Genomic DNA, 18,417 nt, shown 5'->3' on the forward strand with positions numbered 1-18,417 from the left:
ATTATTATAAAAGGAGAGATATTAATATAGTTAGAATTTAATAATTACTTAATTAGTCTAAAGACTAATAAGAATGTTCTAAACGAATTAATGGAGATTTTTAATGGGAACGATTGTAGATAGAACTGATGGAAAGAGATATTGAATTCATTAGAGAATGGATGGCTTTTAATATTAATTATTTAATGTATACTAAATATTATTTAATATACATTAAATAATTTAAGAGATGGTAATTTTATATTACGTTAATAATAGTTGTTTAATGAGGATGATTTTAAATTAAGAGACTTTAATGATAGTGGATTAAGATTTAATTATCAAGGAGTTATTGTTACATTATACATTGTTATAACATAGCTACAGTTTGAATTATTATTATGTTATTGTTAATACGTTATGTATTATTAACTAAATCATTGATATACCTTAATGGTGTTAAGAGTTAGTTAAATATTAACTAATGAAGTTTATGGAAGGTTCTCTAAATCGATTATTTATGGTTTTGATGAGTTCATTATTTATTAATGTTTGTTGGGTCTAACAAACTATTAATAAATAATGGAATAAATGGTTTTAAAAATTATTAATTAATTGAATTATAAATCAACGTACATAGGCAAAATTTATTTGAGATGATAATATTTGGTAGCGGTGATTTATTATAACTTGTAATTAAATATTAGCAAGTCATTATTAATATTAGATTATGGTTGGCCCTTAATTTACAAATTATGACTAGTTGTTATTTGGGTCGATGATATGGATAAGTAATTATTAATTTAATTAATTAATTAGAGTTAATTAGATTTAATTAATAATTCAGTTATGTATAGAGTTTTAATTGATATATCGATTCTTTTGGTAAAGTTGTGTAGTATTTATATTGAAGTTGATAAGTCTTATTCTAATGACTTGAATAATGGCTTTAGATATTTTACTGGTTATTAGTGATGATTTAATTATTGCAACGATTAAATTAAGAGACTTAAGATTTAGTAATATTTAATTGGGTTTTAATAGAATGATAAAAGTCATGGATTGTGTACCTATGTTAATTGATCATAATCTTCTTATTCAAAGATGAATTACTGGCTTTCTTATAGTTTAACGACTAATGATCCTTTGATTATGTTGAAAAGTTGAAGTAACATTAAAGAAGAGTTAATCAATTAGAATATGGGTCTTAGTTAAATAAAGAGAACAATTTAATTAAGGGTCAATGATGATTAGTTTAATGAGTAAAGTATTTACCCTTAAGTTATTCTTAGAATATTATTTTAAATAATGGAAGGATAATGTTATCGAGGGAACAAACGGGTTGACTTGTAGGTCAAATGATTACTCTAATATACTTGAAGTATACTTAAAACGAAAACTGGAAACCTCTACACTCAATTCAACTATGTGTTTTTAGTAAACCAAAACATGTGTTCGCATTGTGTTTTCTCTATGCTGCTTGTTTTGGTTTTTTGGGTTGACTAGTGTTGACCAGTCTTAGGTTGTTACCAGAGGCTTGGGAGTTATGTGAATGTGATGGCATGTTGATCTTATTTGGTCTCGATCTTTATAAACCCAACCATGGTTATGTGATGGAATGCTCTATGAAATGTTTGTAATTACTGATTGTTATAGTTGAGATTCTTATGTATGAGACACTTGAGCTAATCATTTTTGAGCCATTGATCAGTTATCTTTGGATTGATTTTTAGTCGTCATGATGGGACTGAAATGTTGGTTTATTTCTTGATGATGTCATGTTGTGACATGTTTGACTCAACCATTTTGGAGTCTTTGATCAGTATGATTTTGAGATATATTTTGGTTATTGAGAACCAATGGATACTTTTGATTATCAATGATACCTTCAGTTGCCAATAGAGAACTGTTGTGGTCATGATTTTCTATGGATTCTTTTTAGATGCTCATGGAGATTTGATGCTTTTATTGTGGATATTTGATGATTCTTATTGTGGATTATCTTTTGGTATTTCTTTCCAGTCACTTGTATAGGACTGGGGTGATTTTATGATTCCATGAGCCTAGGGTAGGTTATCTACTTATAGCATCGGGAAGTGGCTTGCAATGGGGGTCGGGGCCCTAAGTGGTTGTTAGGGTAACTCATTGTAAGTTTTGTTAATAAGTGATAACATTTACACACTAAATGGGGATTAAATGAACTTAAAAAGATAATTGTTTTGGTTCTTGCCCATGCTTCGAGTGCTTGTATAAACTAGGATGGGAGTAGAGAGAACGCATGGTTGCGACCTTGCATTCCATAGTATGCCTCATCAGTATGAGAGGATACTAGTGGCCGCATGAGGATCAGTAGGGACCCATGGAGTTTAGCTAACTGCCAAGGTAACTTCTACATGATATATGTGATGACACTTTCACGCTTGCATAGTAATTTTCCTACATGTCATTGTGTGCCTTTGGGAAGTAGATGTCAATTTTGTGATTGGAACCTTTGAGTTAGTATACTTTTAGGATTCTTGGACTTAGAGATTACTTATACTTGTGATTTTGATAGCCTGTTTAGGACTTGAGATTATCTCCTTAGCACAGTGGGAGTGGACCACTTAGGTTCCACATGGTTAGGTGGTAGTGCTTTATCACTCTTATCATTTGAGATTCGTCCGAGACACCGTGGCTGGAGCATTCTTGGTTGGTATTTATGTTCATTCTGTTCTTGGATCATTATGATAGATAATATACCTTATGATGGATGCATTTACTAGTATGTTTCTTATATTGATGATTTGCATATGTTAGATGATGTTATCTTATGCTTTATTTTGTGTGTTGGATATCTTTCTGCATATGATGTAGTATGATTTAGGAGTGAAATTCCTACTATGATAATACTGATGATCTCTTCGATGATTTGGAATGTTATGCACGAAGGGATGGCTAGGATCCATGATGATCTAATGATGCTATTAACGATTGGGGGGAACCGTGCATTTAGATTAGATGTGTTTTAGGATCATGGCTATCTTTTATGATGGATGTTTATATCTTTATGATGATGATGTATCATGTATAACATGTGGTTTCATTATGTTATTTCATCATGGATTAGAGTTAGTATGATGATGTACTTCATTTACATGGATGTTTATTCTTTTAAGCTTTTCATACCTTGTAACATGTATAGTGGATGATTGAGAAATCTAAAATATAATTACAAAAGGGACACTTGTATATTGTTTAAGAATGTAGGACTTTTCATTATGTGGATGTAGTATCAGATGGAACATAATTAGTTATGTTAGATGTGATTCAACATTAAGGGATCCTTAAAGAATGTAATCTGTTATGTTTACTTTCATTTGATTTGTTGCTATTGCTTCCATTACTATGTATAAGTTGTAATTGGTTTATCTTTCATGTTTAAAAAAAAAATTTGTTTGGCAAACTTAGTGAAATTTTAGATTAATTCTTTGGATCCCTTGGCAGGGCATTACAATTGGAAGGATTATGTTCGCTATTTGAAGTTTGGTAATCTCATTAGACTCTATCTTTTCTTCATCTTCCTCCTCTTCTTGTGCAATGATTAGATTTTTCCTTGGCTTTGCTTGGACTTTAGCTAGTTTCCTCCTCTTTGATGGACTTCCTATTAGAAGTTTGACAAGAGGTTGTACTGACCTTTTTTTAGTGATGATCACCTTTCCCTTTGGTCTCTATTGTGTCATCTTTCTTGTACATCCTTCTTCAGGTCTATCTACACCTTAGGTTCAATTATAACAACATTCTCTTTTTTGGTGGACCTTAGCTTGACAACTATAAGATATTTTCCTTTTCCTTCCTTGGCCTCTAATGGTTTTCTAGACCCTTCTCCTTGTTCTTTCTTATTATCCTTGGAAACCTTTCTTTTCTTTTTCTTACCTACCTTTGGTGTGCCAGATTCAACAGTTAGCATGACAAAGAAAGCCTCATATGTACCAAATTGCTTGTCACTAACATCAATTTCTTCCACTAAGAGTGCAGTAACTATTGCAATTACATCATCTACATTTACTTCATAAGACATTGGCCTTAAGCATGCTACCCTCAATAATACTACCTACGCATACACAAAATCTATGTCCATAAGAAAACATACTTTATCATAATATTTATCCATAACTAACTTTGGAATTCTCATTAAATTCTTCATTTTAACTTGAATTCTTCAAAGTAGTTATCCATTATTGATTCAAGGTTCTCTCCCAACCTATTTATTAGGTCATTTAGCTACTCCATAGAAGTCGTATTCCTATCCCATCCGATTGTTCCTGTAGTGCCTCTCCCATTCGACTTTTGTAAGTCATCCTGATGGATGCAACATTGCTGATATTTTGTTGTGATGGGATCATGATTGTGACCCTGAGTGGTCTACACCGTTGAGGTGTTTGGATTTATGTTTCTTTATCAGTTGCATTGATTTTTCTTTCGACTGATCTTTGAGATTATGATGTGATTTTTGGTTCACTGAGGTTTGTCCCAGTGGTTACCAGGATCGATGTGGTATCATGAGGTTGTTTCGTGATTACCCTGAGATGTGTGCAGAGATTGCACTATGTTCTTTTACCATGCTACACTGGACTAGGTTCCTGTAGCAGTGGTTAGTCATGTTTATGACTATGTTTGCTAATGTGTTTTAAATGCCTTTTTAATGCAGAGTAATCAATCATTATTAAATGCTTAAGTAATTAGAATGGATTGTTCTTATTGGATTATTTGGTTATGTCTTGCGGATATTTACCTTTTTTTATTTTGATCTGAGAGATATCTATTCTTATGTGATGTTTTACATTTGAGATGACCTGAGGGTCAAATGTTACTCTTTGATTCTAGTATCATAGATATTAGACTACTATGTTGTTCAGTTAATCATATTGCATGATGATGCCATTTTGAGATGACAGTGTGTTTTATGATGATATCTGGTTATCTGGTATTTGGACATACCTCTGATTATGTTATGTGATGGATTTAATGCTATGGTTATTTACTTCATTCCTACGTTGTTATGCTTTATGCGAACATGAGTGATGTAAATAGATTATTTTAATATAATTAATTAAATGGCTAAATTAAGTTATTTAATGCATTTATTGCTTCGGCTATGTTATTATATGCAATTGCACTTGATCGTGTTGTTTAGTGTGCAGGATTTATATCCCTGGCAGTGGCACATGGAGTTAGTGATTCAGCCTTTCATATTTTACCAATGTCATCCTTGTATGGTCGACGTATCTTTTATTAAAATGTTTAATTTAAACCTTTCGATGATTATTAAACCGAAACTCATTTGCATTATGTGATTAGACTAGAAAGTGTGTCTGTGCATTTAGAGGTTCGCATTATCGCGAAAGTTGTTTAGGTGATTTTTGTGTTTTTGGGTTTTCGGGCTTTTTAATTGATTTATTTTAATTTTTGGCAGCTTTTCCATAAATGAATTCCTATTTATAGGAATAGCCTGTTTTCGTTTGGGTCAATTCGGGGTTTAACTAGATTGGCTGGTTAAATGCCCTAATCGCTTATTCACCTAAAAAGTGAATAAGTATTCAAAGAGGAATTTAATTCCTCACTTCTCACTTTCAAATTGGAAAGTTGGTGAGTAAAACCCAAAATCCTCTTCATGAGGATTTACTGTTTTGTTTTTTGTGGGAGCTATGGGCGTGGGATCATTGCAAGGTTGAGCTCGTTGGATCCAATTCAAGGAAACCTTAGATTGCCGCGATTTTTAGCCACTTTTGTGGGCATTTTATTTTATGGTTCAGATTTTTGTTTTGCCCTTTTGGCTGTGAGGTAGGGCTTTCCTATTTTATTATTTCTGCTTTGTTTCTACTTTTGTTTATGGTAGTCGTTTGTTTGGAGGCTGAGAACTAGTGTTCCCCTCCGTTTGTGTATGCTAGTTCTACTCAGTTGGGCAAGTATGAACATTTCCCTATTTTTTGGGATGAGGGTTTGGAATTTTACACCGTTATGCTGGCCATTTTTGCATACGGTGTCCAATTCCATTGATTTTTGGATTTTGGGGGTTTTTGAACCCAAAGGCCAAATGGGTTTTAATTTTGAAGTTTTCCAAATTTTTGAGGTTTTTACCTCGTTTTGTGTGCCGCCTTATTTTCTCAAGTTTTCTTGGCACAATGTGGGTCGTGGACCTTGATGATCCGTTAGGATATCAGTCAGACCACTTTTTCACTTTTAGGTTCAATTGGAATGCATGTTACATCCGTACTCCCGATGTTGTGTTCGGTTGAGTGATTTTATACTTGTTATGGTTTTGTTGGACCTTTTCTTTTGTTTCGTGAATGCCAAGATTCGTGTAGAATCCATACTCTCAGATTGAGGCCGGTTGAGTGAGTTCACGATGTTTGGTCTTGTTACATCATTGGGATTCGTGTAGAATCCATACTCTCAGATTGAGGTCGATTGAGTGATTTAATGATGTATGGTTTTATTGGCTTTGGGATTCATGTAGAATCCATCCTTCCTGTGTTGCTTTTAGTTGGGTGTTTTCTTTGCATTGTGTTCTCATTCTTGTCCTTGTGTTATGATCTTCATGATGGTGGTGCGCCACACACGAGTACATGCGTGTACATTTGTTGGGTGACTTGCGAGGCCCAATCTTTCGTGGATTTGTTGAAAGTTATGATCATTGGGGTTGGGATGGGAGTATGCATGCCCATGGGCACTTTTTGTAGGATGAGCATGGGTAGGGTAGGGTAGCATATGTAGGGGGCTTCTACCTCGCAGCCTAGTGATTATTGTGCCCAGAGGGTTGCTGAAGGAAGCTTTAATTAAGTGAAAATTAAATAAAATGTGTGAATGATAATAAAAAGGTTTGGGGTGCAAGAGCCTTTCTGTTGAGGGATGTTGAATCTGCGCAAGTCCTAGCTTGGGCTTCTTGATGCCAAATGACTCTCCATGATGTTAGTCCCTACATAGTAGCCTATTGAGTTTCTGACCAGGACCTGTACTCCTTCCATTATTTTAGGTTCTTGGTTGCAACCATCATACTATCTGGCATGAGTGTTAGCCTTAGATGTTATTTTGTGTGTTTGTGGTTGGATCATTATCTCCATTAGCATGGCAGGTGTGGAGCTATGGGTTTCACATGGTTGGGAGGCATAGCTACCTTCACCACTGCTAGGGATCGGTGTACAGAGATGATCTTTTATCCTAGTGTGACCATTGCTAGATGTCTTCACTTGGTACTTCGAGTTTTGGAGTATGCTTTCTTGTGATTTATGCTTTCATTGGGATGCTTGTATATCATGTTTAGATGATGTTATTTTATTTGGCGCATTCCCTTATTATGATGTTTAGCATATGATTAGATGATGTGATTTGCTTTAATAGTATATATGTTGCTTACTATTGTTTAGCATGTGATAGGTGATGTTATCTACTGTAGGATTATCTTATGCGTTATCACTAGCATGTTAGATTTTCTTATGCTATTATTATGCATGTTTTAGTAGTGACGTCCCTATTACAACAGTACTGATGATTTGGTCGGTGGCTTGGGATGTTACGCACGGGGGATGGTTAGGACCCACGATGGTCTTATGATGTTATTGACGGATGGGAGGATCCACGTACTTAGTTTGGTTGTTCAGCTCACTGCGATGTTTATTTTCAGTGTGTTCTTTGCTACTATAGTTTAGATGGATTGATGTTCTCCTTTCTATGTTGTTCTTGCACTCGAGTGTTCATTCCTTGAGCCTTTATGGATCCAGTACTCCCTAGTGTGGAGGTTCTTTGCTCTAATTTTGGTCCTTTTTGCTTTTGGGAGTGTTTTCATATTTCTATGGGCGACATTTGTTCAACATGGTGCAACACTTTAAAAAGTATTGCACGCCCATGCAAACTATGTCGTACAACACTGTAAAGTATCGCATGCCTTCTTGAGAAATGTCGTACGACACTGGAAGAGTTTCGCATGCCTTCTTGAGAAATGTCATATGATTATGAAAAGTGTCGCATGCCTTCTTGAGAAATGTCATATGACACTGGAAGAGTGTCGCACGCCTTAAGGAGAAGTATCGCCCTCCCTTAGTAAAAAGTGTCACACAGTTTTTGTGAAAAATTTGCGCGTGCCATCAGCGAGCACTTTTCTTCATGATCCAATATTTTTGAGAGTGGTTTTGGATACCCTTTTGGGCGTTCTTCGACGCTATGCTGTTGCATTTTGAATTCTGTCAATTTCTCTTGAAATCAAATTTTTCGTGTTTCTGTTTTAGTCTCTTAGGGTTTAAAATATATCATAATTTCTTATACTTAAGATATATTTTAATATACGTGAAAAATCATTTGAGATAGGTTTCAGACCTCTCGGAGATAAGTTATGGATTCTAGGAAATTTTAGGGCTTCAGGATTTTAGGCTTAGCCAAATTTTAGGTTTCTACATTTACCCCAACTTGGTGTCTTGTTGATGAGTGGTTGTTTCTTGTGCCCTCATCATGTGCATTGTCGTTGTTGGCTCTGTTTGTGTGTGTTGGTGTGGTAGTGGCATTCGAAGATTCATTGGTTGTCGGGATTGTGTTGAAGTCTTCCGTTGCGATCTTTGTGATCCCTGTATGATGGTGTCGTGTGCATTCATACTTGTAAAAAATATATATATATATATATATATATATATATATATAAATATCTTGGCTTGATTTGAATCCTTGTTTCCAAGGATCTCCAGACAGGTCATTACATCTAGTATCAGAGCCCATGTTCAAACATTGGGATCTCTGTGTTTATGTTGCCCATGTAGTTGTTGCTGCGTTGGTTGAGTGCGAGTGTCTTGGTGAGAACTCGTGATGGACTTGCTTATCCAGTAGATGCAACTAGAGCAGTGTGTGGAGAAGGAAGTGAGTTTTCCTAGCCTTGTAGGTGGGATCGATGTGCCTTGTTTGGTTGGTTGCGTGTGTGACCCTTTTTGGATGGAGCCACTGATTGGTTTCCATGTGTTGGCTTGTGTGCCTCTTCTTGTTTCTCCTTGTGGGGTTAGGTGCATTGTTTCCCTATTTTCTCCTGATTGTAAGTTGATGAATGAATCTTATTTGTGATTCTTTATTTTTTTTTTTATAATGATGAAATGGTTCCTTTCATTGAAAATGAGTTTTTATTGTGAATCATTGCAAAGTTGTAGTTTTGCATTATATATTTGGGTTAATGACTTAAGTCCCCAATCTGATTGTTTCTTAAGCTTATGTAAAACTGTATTAATTTGATGGATATCTAAATGTTGCATTGCATGGAAATTTTTGTTTTTCTTGCATATGCATGAGATTACTGATGGTATATTGTTTGATGTGTGTGAGTGTGTTCTCTAACATTGCTAGGATGGTGTATTCCTTATCATTGTGTGGTGATTTATCCCTCTTGTGTGATTGTACTCAGTCATCACCTATAATGTGATTTTTTTGATACCTTATTTTATTTGGGCTAGAGGTAATTTCCTCATGTTGTTGGGCTAGCATTGGTTTTTAGTATTTTCCTCTCTTGGAGTAGTCATCAAATTTTATCTATCGCTCTCTTTGTGGCAGTTCTCACATTTGACTTATTGTTGAAATGAGTTCTTTTTTGTACTTACTGTTGGAATCGGCAATTCTCCCATTTGGGCTTTTTGTTTTGTTTCATGATGACTATTCTGGATGTGTTTTACTGCTGCCCAGTTGTGTGTTGTGACTCTATCATGTTCATCTCGAACCTTTGGTAGTACGTTCAAGGGATAATATCATGGAGAACATGCTAGTGTGTCTTTGTTAGATCTAAAGTTGTTATTGTAACTGAATGGTTTAAATGGTGATTAAACTTAATGTTATTTTTGAAAGAAATTGAAAGGTATGTACTTGTTCTATAGTGACTCTTGGACCCTTGCTTGAAAATCTTTCAGTTCATTATGCATTAGTGCTTATGTTATGCTTAATTAATGAATTTATGAAAGAAAAGTAATGATGGTTTCAATGTGTGATTTACCTTTCATTCCATGCCATATGTTGTTTTGGGCATGTGTGCTCTTGTGTGGATTTGGACATTTCGTCTGTTTCTTGTCTTCGTGACCAAGGCTGTTGGTTTTGTCTTTGTTGTTTTGATTTGAGTGGTAGCTCAAATCGTAGGTCTTGGTCTCTCTTAGCTTCTTCATGTTGTAGTCCTTTGGAGTGTGTCCTTTTGTTGGTAAACTTTCATCCTCTTTGTTCTAAGGGTGAGTTTACGTGGATTCCAGAATGATCATGTGTGACATGATAGTATTCTTGGGAGTTTGGGATGGTTATTCCCCATGATTCCAACTTTTGTTGGAAGTGCTTAGTGTTTTGACCTAGTTTTGTGGTCATGTGGTTGGTGCATGTTGTAGTTGGGCACCTGTTGACGAGGTAGAGAGGGTTTTTCCTTACCTTGTATTGTTGACTCTATGGCTAGATGGGTTCTCCCTAGCACATAGAAGGCTCCTTGTTGAAGGACCTTATGTCTGTGTGACACCCATTCTCTCGTGGTTAACCTATTTGGGGGTTAACGTGATGGTTTGAGGATGTGGGAGTGATTTGGTTTGACTTGTGGAGAGTTGTTGAGTCATTCCTATTGCTCATTTTTTATTTTGGTTCTTGTGTGTTTTGGGTTCTATTCTTGGATTGCAGGCTGCCAGGAGTAAGCCTAGTCCTTGGGGGGGATGATGTAGTGCCTCTCCCATTTGACTTTTGTAAGTCGTCCTGATGGATGCAACCTTGCTGATCTTTTGTTGCGATGGGATCATGATTGTGACCCTGAGTGGTCTACACCATTGAGGTGTTTGGATTTATGTTTCTTTATCAGTTACGTTGATTTTGCTTTTGACTGATCTTTGAGATTATGATGTGATTTTTGGTTCACTGAGGTTTGTGCCAGTGGTTACCAAGATTGATGTAGTATCATGAGGTTGTTTCGCAATTACCCTGAGATGTGTGAAAAGATTGCACTATGTTCTTTTACCATGCTACACTGGACTAGGTTCCTGTAGCAGTGGTTAGTCATGTTTATGACTGTGTTTGCTTATGTGTTTTAAATGCCTTTTTAATGCAAAGTAATCAATCATTATTAAATGCTTAAGTAATTAGAATGGATTTTTCTTGTTGGATTATTTGGTTATGTGTTGTAGACATTTACCTTGTTTTATTTTGATCTGAGAGATATCTATTCTTATGTGATGTTTTACATTTGAGATGACCTGAGGGTCAAATGTTACTCTTTGATTCCAGTATCATAGATATTAGACTACTATGTTGTTCAGTTAATCATATTGCATGATGATGCCATTTTGAGATGACAGTGTGTTTTATGATGATATCTGGTTATTTGGTATTTGGGAATACCTTTGATTATGTTATGTGATGGATTTAATGCTATGGTTATTTACTTCATTCCTACGTTGTTATGCTTTATGCGAACGTGAGTGATGTAAATAGATTATTTTAATATAATTAATTAAATGGCTAAATTAGGTGATTTAATGCATTTATTGCTTCGGCTATGTTATTATATGCAATTGCACTTGATCATGTTGTTTAGTGTGCAGGATTTATATCCCTGGCAGTGGCACATGGAGTTAGTGATTCAACCTTTCATATTTTACCAATGTCGTCCTTGTATGGTTGACGTATCTTTTATTAAAATGTTTAATTTAAACCTTTCGGTGATTATTAAATTGGAACTCATTTACATTATGTGATTAGACCAGTAAGCGTGTCTATGCATTTAGAGGTTCGCATTGTCACGAAAGTTGTTTAGGTGATTTCTATGTTTTTGGGTTTTTGGGCTTTTTAATTGATTTATTTTAATTTCTGGCAGCTTTGCCATAGATGAATTCCTATTTATAGAAATAGCCTGTTTTCATTTGGGTCGATTAGAGGTTTAACTAGATTGGTTGTTTAAATGCCCTAATCAATTATTCACCTGAAAAGTGAATAAGTATCCAAAGAGGAATCTAATTCCTCACTTCTCACTTTCAAATTGGAAAGTTGGAGAGTAAAACCCAAAATCCTCTTCATGAGGATTTACTATTTTGTTCATTGTGGGAGCTACGGGCATGGGATCGTCACGAGGTTGAGCTCGTTGGATCCAGCTCGGGGAAACCTTGGATTGCCATGATTTTCAGCCACTTCTGCGGGCATTTTATTTTATGGTTCAGATTTTTGTTTTGCCCTTTTGGCTATGAGGTAGGGATTTCATGTTTTATTGTTTTTTCTTTGTTTCTGCTTCTATTTTTGATAGTCGTTTCTTTGGAGGCTGAGAACTAGTGTTCCCTTCCGTTTCTGTATGCTAGTTCTACCTAGTTGGGCGGGTATGAACATTTCCCTATTTTTTGGGATGAGGGTTTGGAATTTTACGCCGTTATGCTGGCCATTTTTGCATATGGTGTCCGATTCCATTTATTTTTGGATTTTTGGGGTTTTTGAACCCAAAGGCCAAATGGGTTTTAATTTTGAAGTTTTCCAAATTTTTGGAGTTTTTACCTTGTTTTATGTGCCGCCTTGTTTTCTCAGGTTTTCTTGGCACAATGTGGGTTGTGGACCTTGATGATCCATTTGGATAATAGTTAGACCACTTTTGCACTTTTATGTTGCATTGGGATGCATGTTACATCAAAACTCCCGACGTTGTATTCGGTTGAGTGATTTTATACTTGTTATGGTTTTGTTGGACCTTTGCTTTTGTTTCGTGAACGCTAGGATTTGTGTAGAATCCATACTCTCAAATTGAGGCCAGTTGAGTGAGTTGATGATGTTTGGTCTTGTTACATCATTGGGATTCATGTAGAATCCATACTCTCGGATTGAGGCCGATTGAGTGATTTAATGATGTATGGTTTTATTGGCTTTGGGATTTGTGTAGAATCTGACCTTCCCGTGTTGCTTTTAGTTGGGTGTTTTCTTTGCATTGTGTTCTCATTATTGTCCTTGTGTTATGATCTTTGTGATGGTGGTGCACCACACACGAGTACGTGCGCATACATTTGTTGGGTGACTTGCGAGGCCCAATCTTTCGTGGATTTGCTGAAAGTTATGATCATTGGGGTTGGGATGGGAGTATGCATGCCCACGGGCACTTGTCATAGGATGAGCATGGGTAGGGTAGGGTAGCATATGGAGGGGGCTTCTACCTCGCACCCTGGTGATCATTGTGCCCAGAGGGTTGGTGAAGGAAGCTTTAATTAAGTGAAAATTAAATAAAATGTGTGAATGATAATAAAACTTAAGATAATAAAAAGGTTTGGGGTGCAAGAGCCTTTTCGATGAGGGATGTTGAATCTGTGCAAGTCCTAGCTTGGGCTTTTTGATGCCAAGCGACTCTCCATGATGTTAGTCCCTACATAGTAGCCTATTGAGTGTCTGACCAGGACCTGTACTCCTTGCATTGTCTTAGGTTCTTAGTTGCAGCCATCATACTGTCTGGTGTGAGTGTTAGCCTTGGATGTTATTTTGTGTGTTTGTGGTTGGATCATTATCTTCATTAGCATGGCGGGTATGGACCTACGGGTTCCACGTGGTTGGGAGGCGTAGCTACCTTCACCACTGCTAGGGATCAGTGTACAGAGATGATCTTTTGTCCTAGTGCGACCATTGATGGATGTCTTCACTTAGTACTTCGAGTTCCAGAGTATGATTTCTTGTGATTTATGCTTTCATTGGGATGCTTGTATATCATGTTTAGATGATGTTATTTTATTTGGCACATTCCCTTATTATGATGTTTAGCATATGATTAGATGATGTGATTTTCTTTAGTAGTATATTTGTTGCTTACTATTGTTTAGCATGTAATAGGTGATGTTATCTACTGTAGGATTATCTTATGCGTTATCACTAGCATGTTAGATTTTCTTATGCTATTATTATGCATGTTTTAGTAGTTATGTCCCTATTACGACAGTACTGACGATTTGGTTGGTGGCTTGGGATGTTACGCGCGGGGGATGGCTAGGACCCACGATGGTCTTATGATGCTATTGACGGATGGGAGGATTTGCGTACTTAGTTTGGTTGTTTACTTCACTGCGATGTTTATTTTCAGTGTGTTCTTTGCTTTTGTAGTTTAGATGGATTGATGTTCTCCTTTCTGTGTTGTTCTTGCACTCGAGTGTTCATTCCTCGAGCATTTATGGATCTGGTACTCCCTAGTGTGGAGGTTCTTTGCTCTAATTTTGGTCCTTTTTGCTTCTGAGAGTGTTTTCGTGTTTCTATGGGCGACATTTTTTCAGCATGGTGCGACACTTTAAAAAGTATCGCACGCCCATGCAAACTATGTCGTATGACACTGTAAAGTATCGCACACCTTCTTGAGAAATGTCGTACGACACTGGAAGAGTATTGCACGATGATGAAAAGTGTCGCATGCCTTCTTGAGAAATGTTGTAAGACACTGGAAGAGTGTCGCACGCCTTAAGGAGAAGTATCGCCCTCCCTTAGTAAAAAGTGTCACATGATTTTTGTGAAAAACCTGCACGTGCCATCAGTGTGCACTTTTCTTCATGATTCGATCTTTTTGAGAGTGGTTTTGGATACCCTTTTGGGCGTTCTTTGACCCTATGCTATTGCATTTTGAATTTTGTCAGTGTCTCTTTAAATTGAGTTTTCGTGTTTTTGTTTTAGTCTCTTGGGGTTTAAAATATATCGTTTAAGTATAAGTTGATGTATATTTAATTTAAATTAAATATACATCAACTTATACTTAAGATATATTTTAATATATGCGACAAATCATTTGAGATAGGTTTCAGACCTCTCGGAGATAAGTTATGGATTCTAGGAAATTTCAGGGCTTCAGGATTTTAAGCTTAGCCAAATTTTAGGTTTCTGCATTTACCTCAGCTTGGTGTTTTGTTGATCAGTGGTTGTTTCTTGTGCCCTCATCATGTGCATTGTCTTTGTTGGCTTTGTTTACGTGTGTCAGTTTGGTAGTGGCATTTGGAGATTCGTTGGTTGTTGGGATTGTGTTGAAGTCTTCCGTTGTGATCTTTGTGATCCCTGTATGATGTTGTCTTGTGCATTCATACTTGTAAAAAAAAAAAATATCTTGGCTTGATTTGAATCCTTGTTTCCAAGGATCTCTGGGTGGAGCATTACAGTTCCAATGGTAGGAATATAATGTATACATAGAAAAATATGCAAACTAATAAGGAACCAAACTTACAAGAGGTGTTCTTTTTTTTTCTCACCACCTCTAGGTTCTATGTAAGTTGGTACAGTTGTAGCTTAGAAATATCATATGAATGATCCTTCTTCACTATTTTGTAGCCTAAATTAGCTACAATATAGAACATGTTGTTCAATTTTCTCAATTGACAGAACTTGCGTGCAATCACACGAATAGAAAATTCAATTAATGGATCCTCGATGCATCAATTGACATACCACAACCATTCTACTTTTCCTTCATCAAGTTTTCAACCTTATTCTTCTTTCTACCCTTTTATGCTCTTTGGTCAAACCAAAGTAGGGTACCTAGTTACCCTATGAATGATTGCTTTGTTAATTTTGATCAGCCCACCTTCCAACAAAATTTTCATGTCATGAACTCAACTAAGCACAATATTAATCCATTAAACCTTGAAAACCTTAGGAAATCCTAGGGTATGGGTAAGCCCTTTCTCTATAATGATCTTGTATTCATCCTTTAGGTTTACATTCACATATAGCTTTTCATAAGTTGTCCTTATTTCAAAATCTCCAATTTCTCCAACTTTGCATTGATAGCACGATCTTAGGTCTTGAATAGACAAGACTCTGGGTGTAATTAATGATAATGTACCCATATCATCATCAATGTCATCATTTTTTACTAAATTTTGGAAGTTCAGTGGGGGACTTTGATCATTCCTAATGTTTGAGCACTACTATCCTTCACCATTTCACTTCTAGGTGTCATTTCCAACTAGGGTTTTAAACAAAACTTTCACACATATCTTCACTAGATATTTTAACTAGGTACTAAGAATGATACATACTTTGCTTCACAAATTTGTTGATAATATACTAAGATTCTTTTCTCTATTTGCTACAATCACTTTGGTCACCTTAAAATCTTCTCTTGAGCTCTTTAATCACTTGGTGGGTGCAAATGAATCACCAAATTTGATAAAAACCTTTGATCTTTCAATTTTAGGTTTATAATTAATGTCTTCATAATTGGTGTATGACAACTAGCTCAATCTGCACTTCAACTTGGTCAAGGTTATTTACGCAGTCATAACCAATTTACTCATTTAGTATGTTATCTTCCTCAATAACTTGGTCTATACTGCAAGAATCGGTCAATGTAGACTATACCATTGGTGCTCGGTACTTTATAACTTACAAATTCTAACAATTCATAATAAACCTTCATTTATGTATATATGACTTTGCATCACTTCTATGCTAGGAACTAATGTAAAATATAACATTGAGTTTACAATTCCTACATAGCTCCTTTTCTTTAGTGAGATGTGGTGTGATCACCTGATCCATCAGATTGGGTGATCATAGTTTCTTCTACTTTACTAATTCCATCTCTTACTATCTCTATCCATATTTTCTTTCCTTTAGGTTTTTCATTTCCATTGCTTGGTGTTGGTGTTGGTGTTCTAGTTTTGCAATTTCTATTGGTGTGTCCTACTTTGAGACAATAGAATAATATTATCTCTCCATTTAACCATTTCTTATAATTTCCTCTGAAATTTGTTTTGATGCAATTCTATTGAATGTGTCCATATTTTCTACAATAGTGATAATTGTACCATGTGTTGTAATCCAAATTGTACGAATTTTCTTTCCTTTTTGTATGAGATTTTTTTTTTAGGTGACCAATTTGACTTTTTCTTATGTCTGCATTCATGAGGTCTATGCTCATACTTTTGAAAATTGGTGAAGTAACCTTGGAATTTAGATATTTTCCTAGTTGATTCATTGTTCCTTGGTCTACATTCATGTGCTTGATGTATTTCTTTCTTGCAATTAAAACAATTACCACTTGACCTAGTTTTTGGAATTTTCTTACCATTTTTGCTCCTACAAATGTTAATTGTATGACCAATTTTCTCACAATAATGACATGTAAGTTTGTCTTTTGATTTTGGATTCCTTTTTTCTCCACTCTTAGATGATTCTCATTCTTCAGTACATGAATATTTCTTGTTGTATCCAAGTCGAGAGGCATCTTTTGTTCTAGGTGACTTCATCATGTCTTCAAAGTTCTTGATTTCTTCATTTGGTTTGTTCATTGTCTCCATGATTTCCTTTTCATTCCTTAACTCACTTTTCAATTGCTCAATCTATAGCTTCAGATTTGTGATCTCCACATCTTTTCAATTTGTTTCCTTATTTACAATTACTAATTGATTTATCATGTCCAGCTGGTTTTTTGTAAGCTTTTGTACTTTAAATGATCTTTCTTTATGTATGTTAGCCATCTACATTTTTTCTTCTTCAACCATGATCTTGTCTTCCATCTCTTTTTTCTTTTGTTCAATTGCTTCATAGAGTGTAACAGAGTGAATTTCTTGTCTTGTCTTGAGATCTTTTACTTCTTTCACTAGGGCACTATTATTCTCTAGCAATTATGTCATCATTTCATTGTTGTTACTAGTCTTTCCACTACCCAACTATCCTTCAGTGCCAACTTTTGTGTATTAAGTATCATTTAGCTAAATAACTATCTCTCTTCTTGATCTCTTTAGAGTTGTCCTTAACTCCTCTTTTGCTACTTCTAATTGTTGCAAAATGATTTGGATTCCAATCATCTAATTCTCAATTATCTTTCATATCTTGTACACTTCCATCTCCATGATCTTATCCTATCAAGCTATTAGGCTTCTGGACAAGAGAACTAAGCTTTGATACTAATTTTTGGAATAAGTATATTGGATACAAGATACTAAGAGTGGGGGTGAATTAGGATCTTAAAATTTTAGCTTCAAAACTAATAATATAAATTCACACCTAATTCATCTCACAAATCTACCATTAAAACTAAAATGTTGTAACATAAATTAAATACATCATATTCATAAAAAATTCAACACATAACACAAGGATTTGGTAACTTTGAAATACTTCAAGATGAAGGTAAAAATAGGGTGGGGATGAAACCCACAAATATTCACTTTTGTAATAATAAAGTTAACCTGTTAAGGTTACAATGTTTGATCATAAAATATGATCTACTCTATAAGGGGTCTGCCCTATTAAAAGCTTAAGAGACTATTAGGTCTCACCTTCTTAAATGATTTTATAGTCATAATGAAGTGAGAAATCTGTTAAGAGATTTAGATAGGCCTATTAGGAACACACTGTTAAGAGATTTACCCTATCTTAATTAACAATAATTGATTCAATACCTAACCCTCAATTTTCTCTGCAAGCTAATTTAAAGTCTCCTATTTAATGTAGCACTAATCTAATTCTCCTAATCTAATA

This window comes from Cupressus sempervirens, chromosome 6, assembly GCF_028749045.1.
Source record: "Cupressus sempervirens isolate cs-2001-9-10 chromosome 6, ASM2874904v1, whole genome shotgun sequence".
Lineage (NCBI taxonomy): Eukaryota > Viridiplantae > Streptophyta > Pinopsida > Cupressales > Cupressaceae > Cupressus > Cupressus sempervirens.